We start from the raw sequence: 18,597 nt of genomic DNA on the forward strand, positions 1-18,597 counted from the left end.
CACGGGGATTGTTTATTGTGGTTTCGTTGATAAGATGGGCTTAAGATTGACATGTTATCAGCCTATCTACCCGATTCTGATGTCGAGGTATCCACTGAAGTCTCTGGACTTAGTCTTAATCAAGTAATCGACTTTGATTTTACAGAGGGCTCCACGTGTAGGTAAGGTTACAATCGGGAGGCATAGGCTATATGTTCGCTTTTGCATCCCTGATCTCTGATATCAACTGTGGATTGTTTGATTCTCAAGACATGTTAGCAAGTTAAGATTTGTTTTTGGTATCCAAAACTAGGGATTTGATGGTAAAGCTACGAAAATAATCGACAGAGCTCGATTCCAACAAATAAGTCCACGATTTAAGAATATAACCTTTTAACGCTAGAATTCTTCTAGAGGACATTCTTATGACAAGTTATCTTTCGGCTTCCTGTGGCTTTTCCATTTTGATTCTGGTATGGCTGAATCATTTTCATCCTTTGCAATGGAAACCATCAGATTTCTCCAGTTTTATGTATGAAAAGTCAGTCTATTCTGAAAGTCCTAACAAAAAAAGTTTTCGAAAAAACCGTTCCTCCTTAATACCCCTACATTTATTTACATCCATGCACCGTGCTCACGACATGCGAACCGACACAATATTTCAATCGAATTAATTGCAATTTCGATGGGCGCTTCCATGAATTTGTATAAGGCCAGAAGGGAGCTACAACAACAGCACGTCGCAGTGGTTGTCTATGCGCCACACATTTTTTTCGTATTCCTTACAATTATTTAAAAAACATTCGCAAATGTGTGTTCTTTTAATGAAATAAACTATGCGATTTTATTTTAATTTAACTCGCATTTAGCTGAAATTCTCAACGCGATAGTATGTACATATGTAAGTTTGTATGTATTTAGAACCTTGTAATAAAATACTCAATAGTTATATGCTCAACTCTGCTTGCGCGCTGCGATTAAGTCATGTCACCGAAGATTATGGCAAATTTCCATTAAATTGTGTTAATTTGAAATCGCTTACGTAATTAGCAATTTAGCAGGTTGAGCCCTGATTTTAGCGAGAATATCCAATAATATATTAGACACTTATGTCTAAATTACTCTATATTATATAATGTGTGTGTTTGTGTGTGTAGATCATTGCATTTTAAGAACATAATTTATAGTATTTTATCCCTATAATTATATTATTGCATTATGTAATGAATATATGGATAAAAATACTAAATATAGTAGTGAAGATAAAGCGGTATGAATTTGGTATATGGGGCATTCTCTGGAAAAAAAGCCACTTGAAAACAAAGTTCTTTATTTTCTTTGGCAATTATATATCTTATAGTACATGTAAAACCTAAAATAAAACATATGGTTTTAGGTCTGTGTAACGCGGGGTTGCCATATTATAAGGGGCCAAAGTTTTTTGTAAAAAAATTTTTGAAACGCCATAACTTTAAAACGAATGAACAGATTTTAAAACACCATGTGACTTTTTTGTACAGAATTTCTCAAACTTTGAAACTGTATATCGTAAAATTTTTTAAAATTAATATTTCATAGCAAAAAATGAAAAAATTTTTTTTTGGAATTTTTAACAACTTATGCCCCTTTCGATTTTTTTCGAAAATATCTTAAAATGTTCCTTATTTCATCACCTTTTTACCCCCGAAAGGGAATTTTGGGACAGCAATATTTGTATGAGCTACAAATAAAAAACCAACACAGCACATGATGAAAAATCATTGATTTACGCACTATTATTATCAGAATTTAGCGTAACCCAGGATTAACGACGTGGACGTAGCAGACATTTAATCCCTTTTTGGTTTTTTTTTATTTTTTAATATTAATTTTTTTGTATTTTTCAAATTTTTATTTTAATTTTTTTTTGTTTTTTATTTAAAATTATAACGTACTTGAATCTAATCTGCGTACTAATTAAAAAAAAGCAAAAACCAAAAAAACAAACAAAAAAATTAAAAATTTGAAAAATACAAAAAAATTTAAAAAAAAATTAAAAAATAAAAAAAAAACAAAAAGGGATTAAATGTCTGCTACGTCCACGTCGTTAATCCTGGGTTACGCTAAATTCTGATAATAATAGTGCATAAATCAATGATTTTTCATCATGTTCTGAGTTGGTTTTTTATTTGTAGCTCATACAAATATTGCTGTCCCAAAATTCCCTTTGGGGGGTAAAAAGGTGAAGAAATAAGGAACATTTTAAGATATTTTCGAAAAAAATCGAAGGGGGCATAAGTTGTTAAAAATTCCAAAAAAAAATTTTTTCCTTTTTTGCTATGAAATATTATTTTAAAAATTTTTACGATATACAGTTTTAAAGTTTGAGAAATTCTGTACAAAAAAGTCACGTGGTGTTTTAAAATCTGTTCATTAGTTTTAAAGTTATGGCGTTTCGAAAATTTTTTTACAAAAAACTTTGGCCCTTTATAATATGGCAACCCCGCGTTATACAGACCTAAAACCATATGTTTTATTTTAGGTTTTACATGTACTATAAGATATATAATTGCCAAAGAAAATAAAGAACTTTTTTTTTCAAGTGGCTTTTTTTCCAGAGAATGCCCCATATGTGCATGAACTTTGCTGATTTGTTAGAGACATAAAAAATGATCTCAAAGAATGCGAACAAATATACAAATGCAAATACAGTAAAAGCTCTTTATTCGCGGGGTATATGTTCCATAAATATGCCGCGAATACAGAAACCGTGAATACGGGATGGTAATTTATATGGGATTATAGGGGATATGTTCCAAGGTAGAAAAAAAAGACAAATATTTATATAAAAAAAATGATTTAATTGAAGTTTGTGAACATTTTAACTAATTATCTTAAGGCTTAGGCAATGGTTTGTAGAATTTTGTAATTTTTTCTTGCTTAGCAGTTTTCAAAAGCTCCTTCAATTCAGACAGATACACAGCTGTCGCATTAGCAATTTGTCTCTTAAAAATTAGACTTCGTTCCATAGATGGATCAATGTTCATAAAGAAATCGCAGAGCTCATTTGCCATTCTTAAACCTTCACTAAGATTTTTCAAATTGAATGTCACGTTTCCAGTGCTTGTTGAAGCCTCTTCTTCAATAGGTTGTGTTGAGTTCCATGTGAGCCCCTTCTATATGGAAATATTACCAAAAGTTCAAAAATATTGCGAAAATAGTGGAATATTTAACATTTTCTTGTAATAAGATCTATTTTACTTTTTTATTAGTCCATTTGACAAGAATATTGGGTTGGATACCTATTGGAATAATTTTATTATTATATATATGCTTATTAGATCCGTGAATAAAAAATTTTTAGTCGCGAATATAGAAATTGGGTCTCATTAGCGAATAGTGAAAACGCGAATAAGGAGCTTTTACTGTACTGAAATTAAAGTGGGTTGTTGCTGAAACTAATACACCTTCTGTGGTACATATTTTAAATATGATAATTAAAAAAGCAAATACAGGTTTCTACAATAGATAGATATACGGATCCGGAAACCTAGATTTGATGTAACTCAAGTACTTCTTAATAAAATTATTGGAACTTCCATAACTCAAACCTTCTATAAGTCGAAGATCTCCATAACTCGAACACTTGAATTGGCAATAGCGTTTAGAAGCCAAATTTCATACAAATTTCCTTCCCTAACTCGAATTTCTATAACTCGAATTTCTCCATCTATATTGTTTTTTTATTTTACAGCTTTTTGAATGTTTATGTTTTAATGAAAATGGAATATGGAACATGGTACTTTTATCTTTAATTTAATCAGTCGGTATGAGGGTACCCAAATATGTTATATGGAAGATTTTTAGTTGCATGATTCTATCTAGTAAATCTCTATTGAAAATCTCTATGAAAATGTATTAATAACGAGTGGATCCGACAGACGTTGTACTGCATGATATGTCAAGCTATAAGGAAATTAAACAAATTATGAAATGAAACACACAATAAAATACCAGGAATTAATATATAGTTGGATTGAAAATTTGGTTCACCGACAGTAGCGACATCCAATTATAAAAAAAATTTCCAATAAACAACAATTGTATATATAATACCTTTAGGCGGTTTCTATACATTAACAATCACGGATCTATTTTAGGCCAATAACATCAACAAAATTTATAAAGTTAAAATTAATTATATGCACTATGTAAATTGGACCGAATTAGTGGTTACAAACCATTTTCGAAGCCACCTGAAAACACAAACAAGTTTGCGTTCAAATCGGTCCAGCCGTTTAGGAGGAGTTCAGTGATATACACTCGTACAGAAGAATTTTATATTTAAAGAAGAAAATAAGACAGATTTTATATCTGATTGCAACATTTTCAATACCGCGGTGGTCTGTTAGATCACAAAAGCCCTTCGATCAAGTGTCTCAGCTGTGCACCGAGTACTCTTTTCATTCCTAACTTAATATAAATTAATCTAGCTTTTAATGTAGTATAACCATGTATTGATATACTTATGTATGTACATTATACCTATAGGTAATATTATATGTAGACTAATCGATGCATTTTCTCTTTCATTACAGCGACTACAATCGATATTATATGAATTATTCGGTGAGTGCATTTTAATATTTTGAACTTTAATTTTGTAAATGTATATTGTATATTCATATTCAAAGTACTTTGTATTGAGTTAATTTTATTATGTGACTAATTCTTGCGAAGGAATGACACTTATCCACATTTATCCGAACTTTGCTTCTGATATTATTTGGAAGGCTTCCCTGGTAGAAGTTGTCAATTGCCAAATAATTAATTATATTAATTAAGCATATATTATATTCGAAGCTCCTCTCTTAAGGAGTTATATGGGTCTCATCCAAAAAAAAAAACGACCCACTTAATTAGTTCTTACTTTTTATTGTCTTAAATATACATGATTGCTTAAATATTAGACGAAAAATATTAAAAGTCTGCCATTGTGACGTTATTCCCGACGAGATCTTGTGAAAAGTATCATCTGATGTAAAAAAAAATAGTATTTAGTGAAGACTTTTAACTAAAACTTAGACGAAGGGAAGAAAATTGCATTTTTGGCTGAGGACTTTACGAAAAAACTTATTTAAAATTTAGTGGATATCACATTTTTAAATGGTTCTAAGTGCATAAAAATTCATCGCTCAAGCTCTTATAGATTATATCTCGAAGACCTGTATAACTTCTGATAAAAACCGGCTGAACAGTTTTCAATAAACCTTGCCACCGACTTCGAAAATAATAAAATTACCATAAAGCTATCATAGAGCTATCATAGAGCGCGTACCTTTTTCAAGCTGGATCACCAAAACTATAACTCGGATTTGGGTTTTATTTTAGAAATTATTCTTATATGTATTTGAAGCTGTGAAACCATTGTAACCCCGTAAGCAAACGTTTTAATTGTATTTTAAAATGAATAGAGATCTTGAATTTAGATGAGGTCAAAAGAGGTGTGTAAGCCGTTCGTCTTATATCTTCCATATTCTAGAATCTAGATTCTTTCTACACTCATGCAAACATTCATTCGGGTTTTTAGCAGTATCTAGTACATAAACCCGACAGCTTTTCTCACAGAGTTCTTCAATTGTGTTTCGAAGTTCCATATAATATAAAAGTTTTCTGACCTGAACCTGGGGATACCACTATCAAAAGCAATAGTGATCTAAGCTTTCAGGATTTGGAACCTATGTAAACACTTAAGCAAACTGCTTGATTAATTTTTAAATGAATACAGGTCGTGAAGTTAAATTAGATTAAAATAGGTCGTATGTATGTTCTCTATGTTTTGAAGTTAAAGATCTTAGATGTAAATAATAATTGGGGTTTTAACAGTCTCTAGTACATAAATCCGTTGCCTTTTCTCACAGAATTTTTCACTTGGGGTACAAGTTTCAAACGTATTCCATATGGTTGAAGTATTATAATAGAAAAGTTTTCTAAACTCAACCTTTACAAATCGGGATCCAACTATCAACAGAGCTATAGATCTAATCATACAGTGTTAATACTTAATTCTTCTAGAGGTAACTTACCTATGAGCTATACGTATGTTTGCCACATTATTCGATGTCATCACAGACTACAGTACTATAGTCCCCTCCACAGTTTGCTCAAATAATACTATATAACTTTGGCGAATAAGTTCGCTGTCTAGACCTTCCTTGATTTACAAATATTATATTCCTTTGCGTCATATTATTAACTCACTGACTTGAATAAATTTGTGGAATAGAAAGAATATTTGCACCTCTTTCTTTTTCCTTTTGGACGGATTTTTAGTTTATTTATTTTAGGGAATAGTGAAACTTTTTGTTAAAAAAAAAATAGATGTAGACAGGACCCAATACGGCAATGACTGACTTTGGCTCGGAAAAAAATACTCAGCTTGCCAAAGGATACCTTTTACACATATGAAAAAATGCAATCTAATTTTAAATCCTTTTAATAGACTCCATCCATAATCACGTATTATAAACATTTATCATATCACATATGTATGAGAGTATATTTGAAAGCAATAGCACGCTCGTTTAGAACAAAAGCTAATCCTGCGAAAGAAAGCGTAAAAAAATTTGTAAGGACACTTTAAAAACCCCTACTGATAATGCTTACATAACCACTTACAATGCGAAAGGCTTCGCAGCGAGCGCGCAAATCCGCAGATAACAAATCAAATTTAATCCTTTCACTATGCAACATTGCAAGAGTGCAACGAAATTTTTCGTGGAATTGCAATAAATAACATTTTCTTTCAATGCAGCCATGCCAGAAAGATGAGGCAATGAAGGAGAGAAATAATTTAAAAAGGACACTTTTTCTTTTGCTGTCTCTTGCCAAATGTCACATTAATCTGCTTAGCAAGATTGCAGTGACATAAAGACAAACGTTAACGAGATATGTACCTTCACAAGCGTACATTTATGTGTTTGTTTGAGTGTGTGTATTTGTGTGTGTCTAAAACACATAATTTTCGCATTTTCCCAGCTTCTAAAAAACATGCGCTTTGTCTGTTTGTCTGTCGCTTTGCTCACGTTATTTCAAGGAATTTTGCAATATTCGCACAAAACGTCTTTCTGCGTACTCTTTGCATTGCTTCTACAAGGTATTAGACGCATATATAAAGAATGGAGATTCTAAAATTGAAAAAATAAACATGTCCTTGCGGTTTCTGCATACAATGTTGCATTATTGCATGCGATTTTTTTTCCATATTGCATAGTTAGTTACATAAAACTGGGTGTTTGTCTAAGAAGAATGGCTACAAAGCGAGGTACATGTAAACAAACGCAATGTTTATGCAATTCTCTGATGAGGGACCAGTCTCATTTTTTTAATTTTCATTCTATTTTTTGTGCATTCTACTTTTTTTGCATTGTGCTGCGTCTCAAACGTGTCCTTTGGTGCAATAAATTTTACTGCTTTCACAGGCGGATGACGGAAAGACGCTGCACAATTGTCCTTTGCATACCTGGGCAATTGAGCGTTTGCGATTTCTAGCATTTCTGGCAGCGAATATAGGGTGCTTCAACAATTTGTATGCATTTTTCTCTTCACAATTGACACACTTTTCATTCAAAGATACCAATTTGTTTCAGAAGTACTCTCTCACCCTGTTTACCTGCACATATTCTCACATATCCTGCCGGCAAATCCAAAGTAAATATTATTAGTAAATCAATATTGGAAGAAAGGCAAAAGTTGATTGCTTAGACAGTTTACGGCGTTTCCTCTATCCAACAACAACAACAACAACACTGAAATCCAAAAATCAAACCTTCTCGTTAACCTTTTGAGACAAGCACTACAATTGCTGTGGCGCAGCATGTGTCCCTCCCTTTACATTCTCGTGCTACAGCAAAGAAACTGCTTGCAACAAGACCCAATATTTTTAATTGATTTTCATTTTGCACTCACTCATTCATGCAACATGGCTAAGCAAATATGTTGCGCACAATCCCGTGTGTAAATAAAACAGTTTATTTTTGGGGCAAAAGCAAACAAGTGCGAAAAATTATTGATATTGCAACAGTTGCAACATACAAAACAAACATATGTGATTGTTGCATGCAACGCAAACAGTATTTGCTACCGTCACTTTTGTGCCACAACAGTAAAATAGGAAATACAGCAAAAGCATTTTTCACAAATCACTCGCATTGTTGCGCCTAGAACGCGCCTCTGGCTAAGCAAACAACCGGTTGCCTCATCTCATATAATTATTGCTCGACATCAATGATAGCTGAATAGTTGAATAGCTGCTGGTAGGCAGCGCGCAAAACAAAAGTTGCTTACATGAAAATGCCTCTTTGTTGTGCTACTGTCCATTGTACTTTCTTTACTCGTTTCTCTATAAACTGTTTTCAGCATCATTCTTTAGTTTTCTGTTTTCTTCTTCTTCTGTTGCCTTTAACTGTCAATGTTTTGATATAAAGTTGATAGTTACGCCTTGTCCACACATATTGCACAATGCGATTTCCGCATGAATTGCCTGCCATTCAGTGGTCTCTCGTCAACGTTTAGAAATTCAAAATTCCATGAAATTGCATCTTTTTGTTTTGCTGCACAATTAATGTATATCAAGAAGTCGCTTTTATGCTGTCCACTACTGTTTGTTGTTGAATGCTGAAATTTACAATAATTTGTCGTGATTTGTCATTGCCTGGCAAATAGTTTCGGGGAAATTTTCATAAGGAAAATCGTATAACAAATATTTTATATTTGAGAGAAAGAAAAAATTGTCCTTACTCTGATTGTACCAATTTTCTTCGAAATTGTCGTTCACTTATTTGTTTCCATGCTTTCAGTGACTAGTTAGTATCGATACTGGCAGTCAAAAATTTTCCCAAAATTTTAATTTTCATGATCCAGCTAGAACACCTAAATCGAATTTTCGACAAATAATAACTTTGATTTTTTTAAGCTTTGAATAATAGACTCTGCCTCAGCCGAAGTCCGCAACGATTCAAACGATGTTATAACATTTTTTCATAGTTAAAGCTAAAAGAGTTTTTTCGTATGGCTTCCATACATATTTGAAGTTAAGAATCCTAGACTCATGCAAACAATCATTCATTCGGGTTTTTAATAGTATTTAGTAAAAAGACCCGACGCCTTCTCCCACAGAACTCTTCACTTGGAGAACACGTTTCGAAAGGGTTTCATATAGTATAAGTATTAAACGATAACATTAATTAAAAAGCAAAGTTTTCTAACCTGAACCTTTACAAATGGCGATCCCACTATTAATAGAACTTCAGATCTAATCGTTCTGGATTAATGCTTAATTTCTATAGAGGTAAACTACCGCTCCAATAGTGCCATATTACTTTGGCGAATAAGTTCGCTGCCTAGTACTTCCTTGATTTACAATATTATATTACAAGATGTCTCTAGGGTCGAGTACTGAACGATTAAATCGATTTTTTTTTATATTGATTTTGGACATTTGTGTCAATATTAATCCAACAAAATATTTGTAGAGATCTGTTTATATCCCAAACTTATTCTCAACTGAAAATGACACTTTTTGAGCCAAATTCTCGACATTTGCGAGAAATTTTGTTTTGAATTTTGAATTCCAAGAAAAGTGCGTGAGGCTCATCGACATTTGTAACCGTTTATATACAAAACCAAACATGAATTTACAAAAAAAAAACGGCGGAAGCAAAGTTGTAGTCCTAATAATATATACATATTAACTCCCTGACCTGAACAGATTTAAGAATATTTTTAGCGGCCTCCGATGAAGACATTTCATATAAGAATTGGTCGCAGCATATCTTGGAGCATCCAACCTAACATTCAGTTTTAACTTTCCTACTACAGCTCTCATTGGTCGTATTTATCCATATTTATATATGAAAAACCAATAATAAAATGTTATATTTCATATAAAAATCTCTCCTAAACTGGGTATAGATATCTTGGCACTCAATGTTAAAATATACAAAATTGCTTAAAACGCCGCAAATGTCATTTTAGATGTTAAAAATGAGAGTAGATCAGATCAAAAGTTGAACTCTACATTTCATATTCTCTTGGTATGGCTTTGAAATTGTCAAAACTGATTCACAACTATCAATAATTCATAATTTTTATATGCCATATGATTATGGTTTACTTCATAGTAGATAACTCTTGGATAAACGATAGTATCTCGCTAGATACAATCTTTTGTGAATAAAACCACTCCTATTCCATCCTTCCACTGAACTTAAAAAATATATATCGGTTAATATAATATATTATCTGTGTATTAGGAATGCACAATTTTTTTTTTGAGGCTTTTTTTGTTTTGTCTGCCGCCAATCATTTCATAACTGTCCATTCGGGTTACTGTTAAAACAGCCTCTTAGGATCCAATACCTCACGTTCATCTCTAGTTCAAATATATTCTTCCAGATTACTCTTATTGAAATCGAAATACTTCGAGAATGGAGATCTATATTTTATAGTCAGCCGAAGGCCTCTGCTGCCAGTGCTGCTAGATATTTATTTGTAGAATATTAAGTATTGTACAAATAATTTATAAAATAAAATAAAAATAAAATATTTTATAGTTCCTTGCAATTTCTTTTATTATTTGAGAATGTACTTAAAGCCAATATATAATAGGGGTGAGATTTGATATGTTAACACAAGTTAACTATAAGGATAACTAAATTTTATTTTGTTTTTAAACGATCATCCAATACTTGTTGGAAAAAAGTTGTGCTTCTTAAATAAGGAGAAAAGAAATCGACTGTGATGTTTTGAATACTTGGGATCTAAAAAGCGATCACTATAAGAGGCGAGAGAATACAATTTTATTTTACAATTCACTAAGATCACATCCAATAAGAAACACTATAGAAGTCTATATTTCTTTTGCACCCTAACCGATACAAAATTCAATGATATGGATGTTCCCAAATACATAAGAACAAGTCTCATAAAGGCATTTCCATTTATTATTAATTTTTTCAAAGGTCTCTATTTATTCTAAACTTGAGGTTCTTAGTTAAAAAAAACTGTAACTTCCGCTCGAAAACCACAGCTACGATGCAGCCTAAGTATTACTTTTTTTTTCAAAACCGACATAGAGTTTAAGGTGATTTTTTCGGCAATCCCGTGACCCTTTAAACACTATGTTCTTTAGTCCACTCTATACTTCATGTTATCTCCAAATACAAATCACCGAATATGAGTGGAATCAATTTATCAATGGGAAATTCAATACAAATCAAATACTTAATATTTGAGTTGTCCACTCGGCTACTTGAAACTAGAAGAGGCGACGCTTCGCAAAGTATACGAGTATATATGTATAAGTGCAGACGCAAATATTTTCAATAGGCGGACACAAAATGCCGCCAAATAAACAAACTAATAGCAGACAAAAATAAACAAGCTACTCTCGTACCTAATAAAATAAAATCTTAATGGCAAAACAAAAAAACAAACAAACAAAAACAACAATAACGGTTGCACTTGTCGCATGTCGCATGCTAAAAAGGACATGTGTAAGTGTGGCTCCCTGCTTGCATGTTACAGAATTGATAGCCAATAGCCCTTGTAGACAAGTGTAACTGCGATAAAAAAGTACAAAGGTAGAAGCCGCCAATTGATAAAGAGGACATTCGTTTAAGGACAGGAGTCCTGACGCCGTTTGGCAAATGTATGGCGACTCGCCGAAAGGATGCTGAAAGCAAAAACAATGCAAATAAATTAATGTGGAAGCAAATAAGGAGAAGCAGAAACATATGTACATTTGTCTGAGCCAACGGATATAGCTACAAGTAACAAGTAGCCGCTGTCATGAGGTCAAGCCATGGACCATGCTTTCGCTTCAAAGGCTTAGTGGACAACTCAAATGTTCGGAAATCATCATTTATCAATCCTTTTATTGTACAAGAAGCAGCGGAAGTAAAAATTGCTATAAATATTTGGTATGTGAAAGAAAGTGAATGAAAGGGGGAAACCATTACGAGGTAATGTCGTAGCTCAGTCTTAGGAGAGCTGATGAGAGCGTATTAAAGGAAATGTTGGTTTTATTACAAATAGTATAGGAAATCAAGAATAACATTCGATTTCTTTGCACCTGCTTCGCGCGTACCATGGAATTATCATACTTTCACTGAAACCGTTGCTTCTTAATATTTTCTCACTATAGATTTAAATTTAAACCTACTCGAACTCTTTTTTTAATAGAAAACAAGAAAAAACGTTAACATCGGCTGTACCGAAGCTAATATACCCTTCACAGGTGCATTTCTTTTATTAACTATCTAAAGACGTAAGAGAAAGTAAGTAAAAAAAAGAAAACATTTTACTAATTCTTTTTAGCCGAGGTGTTTGCAAGGAAACATTAAGGTTATATAGTTAACCGATCTGAACAATTTCTTCGGAGATTATATTATTACCTCAAGCAGTAATCCATGTCAAATTTCGTGAAGATACCACGTCAAATGCGAAAATTTTCCATACAAGCCATTGATTCCGATCGTTTGGTTTGTATGGCAGCTATATGCTACAGTGAACCGATCGATATTGACTTCTTTAGGATTAGCAAATATGACCGAAAGTCGGATATTTTCTCTCCGTGCCAATGACATCGTAATGTATTCAGCCTTTGCTTGTGGTTTCGATATCCGAGCAGTTATGTTCAAAGAATGATGTTTAACTATGATATTCAACTACCGATTGGAATGTAAATATAGATGAAATGAGTCTAGCTTCGGAGCTCTTTAAGGGGGTCATCCCATGTGATGGCCTGTTTTTTAGTGATAGAATAGATAGAACTTTAAGTTTATTATCATTAATTAAGATATGTTTCGACAGTATAAATATAAATTTTAAGCTAAAACTTTTGAGTAGAACAGGAGTTACGGCGTTCTTAATACCCCCGCGTCGAAAAAATGGGCTCGCACTTCTCCATGATTCCGGCTGATTGACTTATCGGAAGCTAAATTTAGCGACGTTTTTATCTGTAAGCTTAAATGCATGTAAAGCACTACGATGAACGGAATTTACCAATTATTAAAAAGTGGAAGTTTTTTGAATTTTTAAATAATAATAGAGCATTCCATGTGTTTACTTGTGCTGAATGTACCCTACAAATTCCAAGTCAGTCGGTCAAGCCGTTTTTGAGATACGATGGAGGAAAGTTCGAAATACACGGTTTTGAACGCTTCGGCCAGCTCCGCCTTCTAACGGCTATATCTTTGAAACGACTTATAATTTCTGAAAATCACTTTACTACCGTATTTTGGACATGTTAAGTAAGCAATTTATGATATTTTTTTAGCCCATCACATGAGATGACCCCTTTAAATTAAAACCTTTTTCCAACTTTTTTCTTCGTGTCGATGACATCGTGATGAGATCATCTGAATTATTCAGCTTTTCCTAGTGGTTTTCAACATGGTGTGGTGAAGATTTTCCACGTTTCAAGCTTTCCAATATAATGCACCTAACATTAGAATCATCCCTGAGTTTTCTTTTTGTACTCAAGACCAAAATTGGTGTTTATCCTACATTAGGTTTTAAGCTTCTAATTTTTGAATTCTTTTGGCAAGGACAATAATGTGAAAGGCTAAAATTTAATGTTCTGACTTATTATGATTCTAGATATATGTATTTCTCTTTGCCTAACACATAACCGGGGCGATTATATCCGAGCAGTTATGTTCTTTCTGAACAAGTTATATAGATTCTTTCTGTGAGAATGATCTTAACTATTTTTTATATTCTGCATTGATAGAAATGTGAATGTAGATCAGCGAAGTTGAGCTTCGAAGATCTTTAAATGTCTTAATCATATACATTCTTAAATACATATACTTTCTCAAAGAGCATAACGAGCAATTGATGGTCTGATACATAATGAGTTATCTCGATCTACATGTAACTTTTAAGGTTCCACGGTATTTCCATTAAAGTTCTTTTTGTATTCTCAAATAATGAACCAAGATAGAGTTCCTCATTTTTTACTTATTTATCTCTTAGTATTTTATGTGACAAATCGCTGCCATCGCTCTTATATAATGCGGTTGAATTACTTCTAAAACTAGCTTATCTAAATGGATCTGCTAGTAATTTGGTGTTTCTTCAAGTTTACCGCAATAATTTTTCAAGATCATCTATCTCTACTGTTCCCAGAGTGCCCAAGAAACCACAAAATGCGCTAAATACCTTCTCCTCCGTTTTTTTATTGCTTTTTATCAGCTAGCGGCATCTCACCGCAAGCGAAGAATCACTAGGCAGAGAATCCCTAACAAAGCAAGGGTTGCTACCAAACTGCACATTTTTCAACACAAAATTTATTTTGCGAATTTTCCACAAAATTTATCCTTCACACAACTCACACATTATTACTGTTCTTTTGCTGCAAGCAAATTAGAACGCTTCACTTGACTTTGTTGTAATTACAAACAATGTAGATAGACATGGTTCTTTAAGAAACCTTCCAGTCTATTTGACGATTTTAATGGATGCACTTCAATCATTTTTTATCGATTCGTTCGCTATATCGAGGTAATGAGACAAAAAAATGTGTGGGAAAGGATTTAACCACTACAAGCTTTGAAGAAGAAAGAGCGAGTATCGAGTTAATGCGAAAGGAATTGCGAAATTCACGCTCCATTAGGCAGCCATCGTTCTTCGGAGACTCTGATTAGTTTTGTATTGATTTCGAAGACAAGCACATTGCTTGTGAAGGATCTTACGAATTCACTGGTGATCGTGCTGATCCTCGTGTAAAAAGAAAAGTCTTTTATGCTGTAGAATTAGTACGAGAGAAGAATGATTTTAAAATGATAGGGCATTATGCTTGGAAATCAACAGAAAATGCGCCAAATGTGAATTGTTGGCATAATGCCATTTTAGAATTACTTCATCGAAACAGAGTAGTTCATATTTTGAAAGAGTGTTTTATTCTAGAATAAAAAGAAATTAAACAAGTACAAATCCTTTGCTATTTCGGCACAGAATTCGTTTATAATCTTTAAAAAAGTTTTTCGCAGCATTCTAGTTGGTTTTAGTACAATCGTTATCTGTCGTAAGCAATCGGCTTTTAAGAAAACTATGAAGTTCAAAAGACGTGCCGCAATCGCACCTAAACTAAGTAATTTCGTTTTTGCGGTTGATTTCGTAGAATACTTATTACAAGCGCACCTTGAACACATCTATACTTACTGCTGTACTTGAATGAGTCAATAAGTATACCTATAGGTCCTGTGGCGCTATGTTCCTGCCGCGCCGTTGTCAGCCAACTAATTGTAACAAGTGTCAACTGAAAACTATATATAATCTACATGTTTCGAAATATATTTCGAAGCAAAAAAGTAATTCGTACACTTTGCAGTGCCTTGCATATGTCGCCAGCAACACTTGGTAGCATATCGCTGCTTATCTGCCGTACAAGTATCTCCTACTGTTCAGAGCCAAGTGTCGCCGCAATTATGCTTTAATTGCGCAGCAATTATTATGCTTTAATTGTGCTGCCGTTTGTCCATTTTTTCGTGGAATTCACATCTTCTAACAAAGTCGGTTTTACAAATTATGGCGCTCTTGATAAGATAATAGCATAAACAAGTGCTAACGATAATTCGACTAGTAAATATTGAAAAAAAAATTAAAATTGAGCAATTTATTGACGACTCTTATATGGAGCAGATGCCATGAAACTGCAGCTGTAATTTTGAAATTAATTTTATGATTTTACCGATATTTATTCATGACCGCTTTGGATTATAGTTAAAGACTTTTAAGTTCTCTATTTGGCTGAAATCCGTTTCTTTTTAGTTAGGTGGTGTCAACATGAGATTCATTTTCAACTTGATCTTCTGAGTACTGGCTACTAACTTCCACTTCTATAATCATCTAAAACTCCTTTCTAACGAATGACTCCGGGAAGTTCGATATTTTAAAGACATGGCTTCACCAACTCTGTCTCGATACATCAGATTTCTTAGTTCTAGATTGCTTTAACTAGTAATCTGTCTTCGGGAGCATGCAGCGCCTGTATTAAGAGTCAGAGAATGAGTGAATGAGAGAACGCTTCGTCCATATTTTTCAGACAAGAAAATATTTATTGCAAAGTATTTTTGTTGTATTGTTTTGTTTCGATGATGACCCAATATTGTTTATGAGCTTAAGCACTGTTTTTTTGTCAGGTCGAGTCCTTCGGAAATACTCCAATTGAGAAACATTTCGCCTTCACAATCTTCGTTTTTACAATCTTATTACCCAGTTTTTTGTGGAACTAGCTGCAATCATCTCAAGAAGAACAAGCGGTTAGAGGCAATAATTAAAGAGTAGAGTTAATATAAACTTTGAATTTACCCTCCGTAAACAATCCTTGTATTAGTAGGAATACCAAAAAATAGTATATTTTAAACTGAATTTTCACTGGATTTGCACAGCTTACTTTCAACCAATTCCGAACACTTAACACAATTTTTGTAATTTCTTGAATGACTGAAAATGAAAACTCGCTCCGCTTGAATAGAATCCAGAACTACGAGTACGTAAATAAACTTGATGTGGAATTATTTTTTTTTAATTCTTGATATAATATAAAGTTAAATTACTACGAAGAGCAATTTCTAAAAACCTTACAAAACCGCAATACAAAATATAAATATAAGGCAACACGCGGATTTTCTTCAAATTTATTAAAAATAAATAAATTCTTATCAGTTACTGATTCTGAAACCACAACCACAGAGACTTCCACAGAGTCTTGATCCTTCGCATCACAGATTAAAGCCATGAAAAACTTTTTGGAATTTTTTTAATGAAATATATTCGTTCTACAACAGTCAAGTTTTTTCGAAAGTCCCTATTGATTCTTATCTTTAGATTCTAGTTTTCACAAAATTTATTTTCCAAATTTTCCACAAAACTTTTCCTTCAAATAACTCACACAATATTACTGTACTTTTCCTGCAAGCGAAGCATTCTAACTTGACTTTGTTGTAATTATAAACAATGAAGAACTACAATCTTTAAGAAACCGTCCACTCTATTTGACGATTCTTATGGATGTACTTCAATTAAGTGAGACAAAAAATTGTGTGGGGAAGGATGTAACCACTACAAGCCTTGAAGAAACTCTTTATTTAATTATCAATAATATTATTTAATTAATATTAATATTGAGTTAATGCAAAAGGAATTGCGAAAATCACGCTCGATTAGGCAGTATCTTTGACTCTCTTCTGAGACTCTGGTTAGTTTTATATTGATTCCAAAACAAGCACTTCGTTTGTGAAGGATCTTCTATATTCAATGGTTATCGTACTGATCCTCGCGTGTGGAGAATACAATGTCTTTTAAACAATAATAGATTAGGGTTGGAAATCGTTGGAAATTGCCCTAAATGTGAATTGTATCATAATTCCATTTTCGACTAAGGAATTTTTTGTATTGAGTCCGATTTATTAATAGGCTTCAGCATCGGACAGTATCCGCCCAAAAATTAGCATGATCATCGGGATTGGCCGTTTTTGGCCTATTTTTTTATACTTATTTCACATGTCATGCCAGTTTTATAAATCCCTTTTTTAAATTCCTGACATGATTTTTTTAATAGCTTAAAGCATGAATTCTTTTGCTCAACTTTGAGAATACTATATGATTCCTATTTCACAGAGCTAATAATTCCTCACGATAATAATATAAAGTATAGTAAAAAGAAATCCATTATTTTTGCATTTAATTGAAGGTTTTGTTTATTTTCATTCTCCATTTTCATCAATAAGTTGATGCCATTTGAAGAGAATTTCTTAATGACACCCTCGTGGAAATCTTCGTTGATGTTGTCAAAAAACTTTACTATTACAAAAGAACCTTGTAAACACGTTACCGTTACTTCTATCGAGTCACTTTCGATATGTATGTCCTGACGTTGGCCCGAAGGAAAACAATTATTCTCATATTTTCCAAAGTTGGCCGATTCTTTGACAACTGGCAACTGCCAAAAATTGAGAATAGGTCCGACACTAATTCTTATATAAGATCGCAAGCAATCGGATCTTAAAAATTATGTGAAGATCAAAAAGCAAGCCGCACTCTCAACTAAACTAAGTGATTTCGTTTTGTTTTTGATTTTGTAGAATACTTATTACAATGACACCTTGAACTCATCTATATTTACTTCTGAACTTGAAGGAGTCTATAAGAAGGTACTGTGCCACTCTCAGCCAAACAATTGATTGTAACAATTAGTTCGTAGTTCGCCTAAAAAGTAGTTCGTACACTTTGCATATGTCGCCAGTATCACTAGATAACCCATTGAACGGCATATCGCTATTTTTCTACCGAACAAGTGTCTCCCACTGTTCAATGGTATTAATTGCGCTTTGGCGCATGTCCTACTTGTGTTGCTGTTTGTCCATTTTTTTTTTGTGGAATTCACATCTTCTAACAAAGTCGGTTTTACAAATTATGGCGCTCGTGATAAGATAACAGTGTGAAAAAGTGCTTGTAAACAAATGCTAACGATAATTCGACTAGTAGACTAGTAAATATAATATTTAAAGAAATGGAGATTGAGCAATTTATTGATGGCTCTTATATGGAGCAGATGCCACAAAACTGCTT

The sequence above is a fragment of the Zeugodacus cucurbitae genome, chromosome 5, assembly GCF_028554725.1.
Source record: "Zeugodacus cucurbitae isolate PBARC_wt_2022May chromosome 5, idZeuCucr1.2, whole genome shotgun sequence".
Taxonomy (NCBI): Eukaryota; Metazoa; Arthropoda; class Insecta; order Diptera; family Tephritidae; genus Zeugodacus; species Zeugodacus cucurbitae.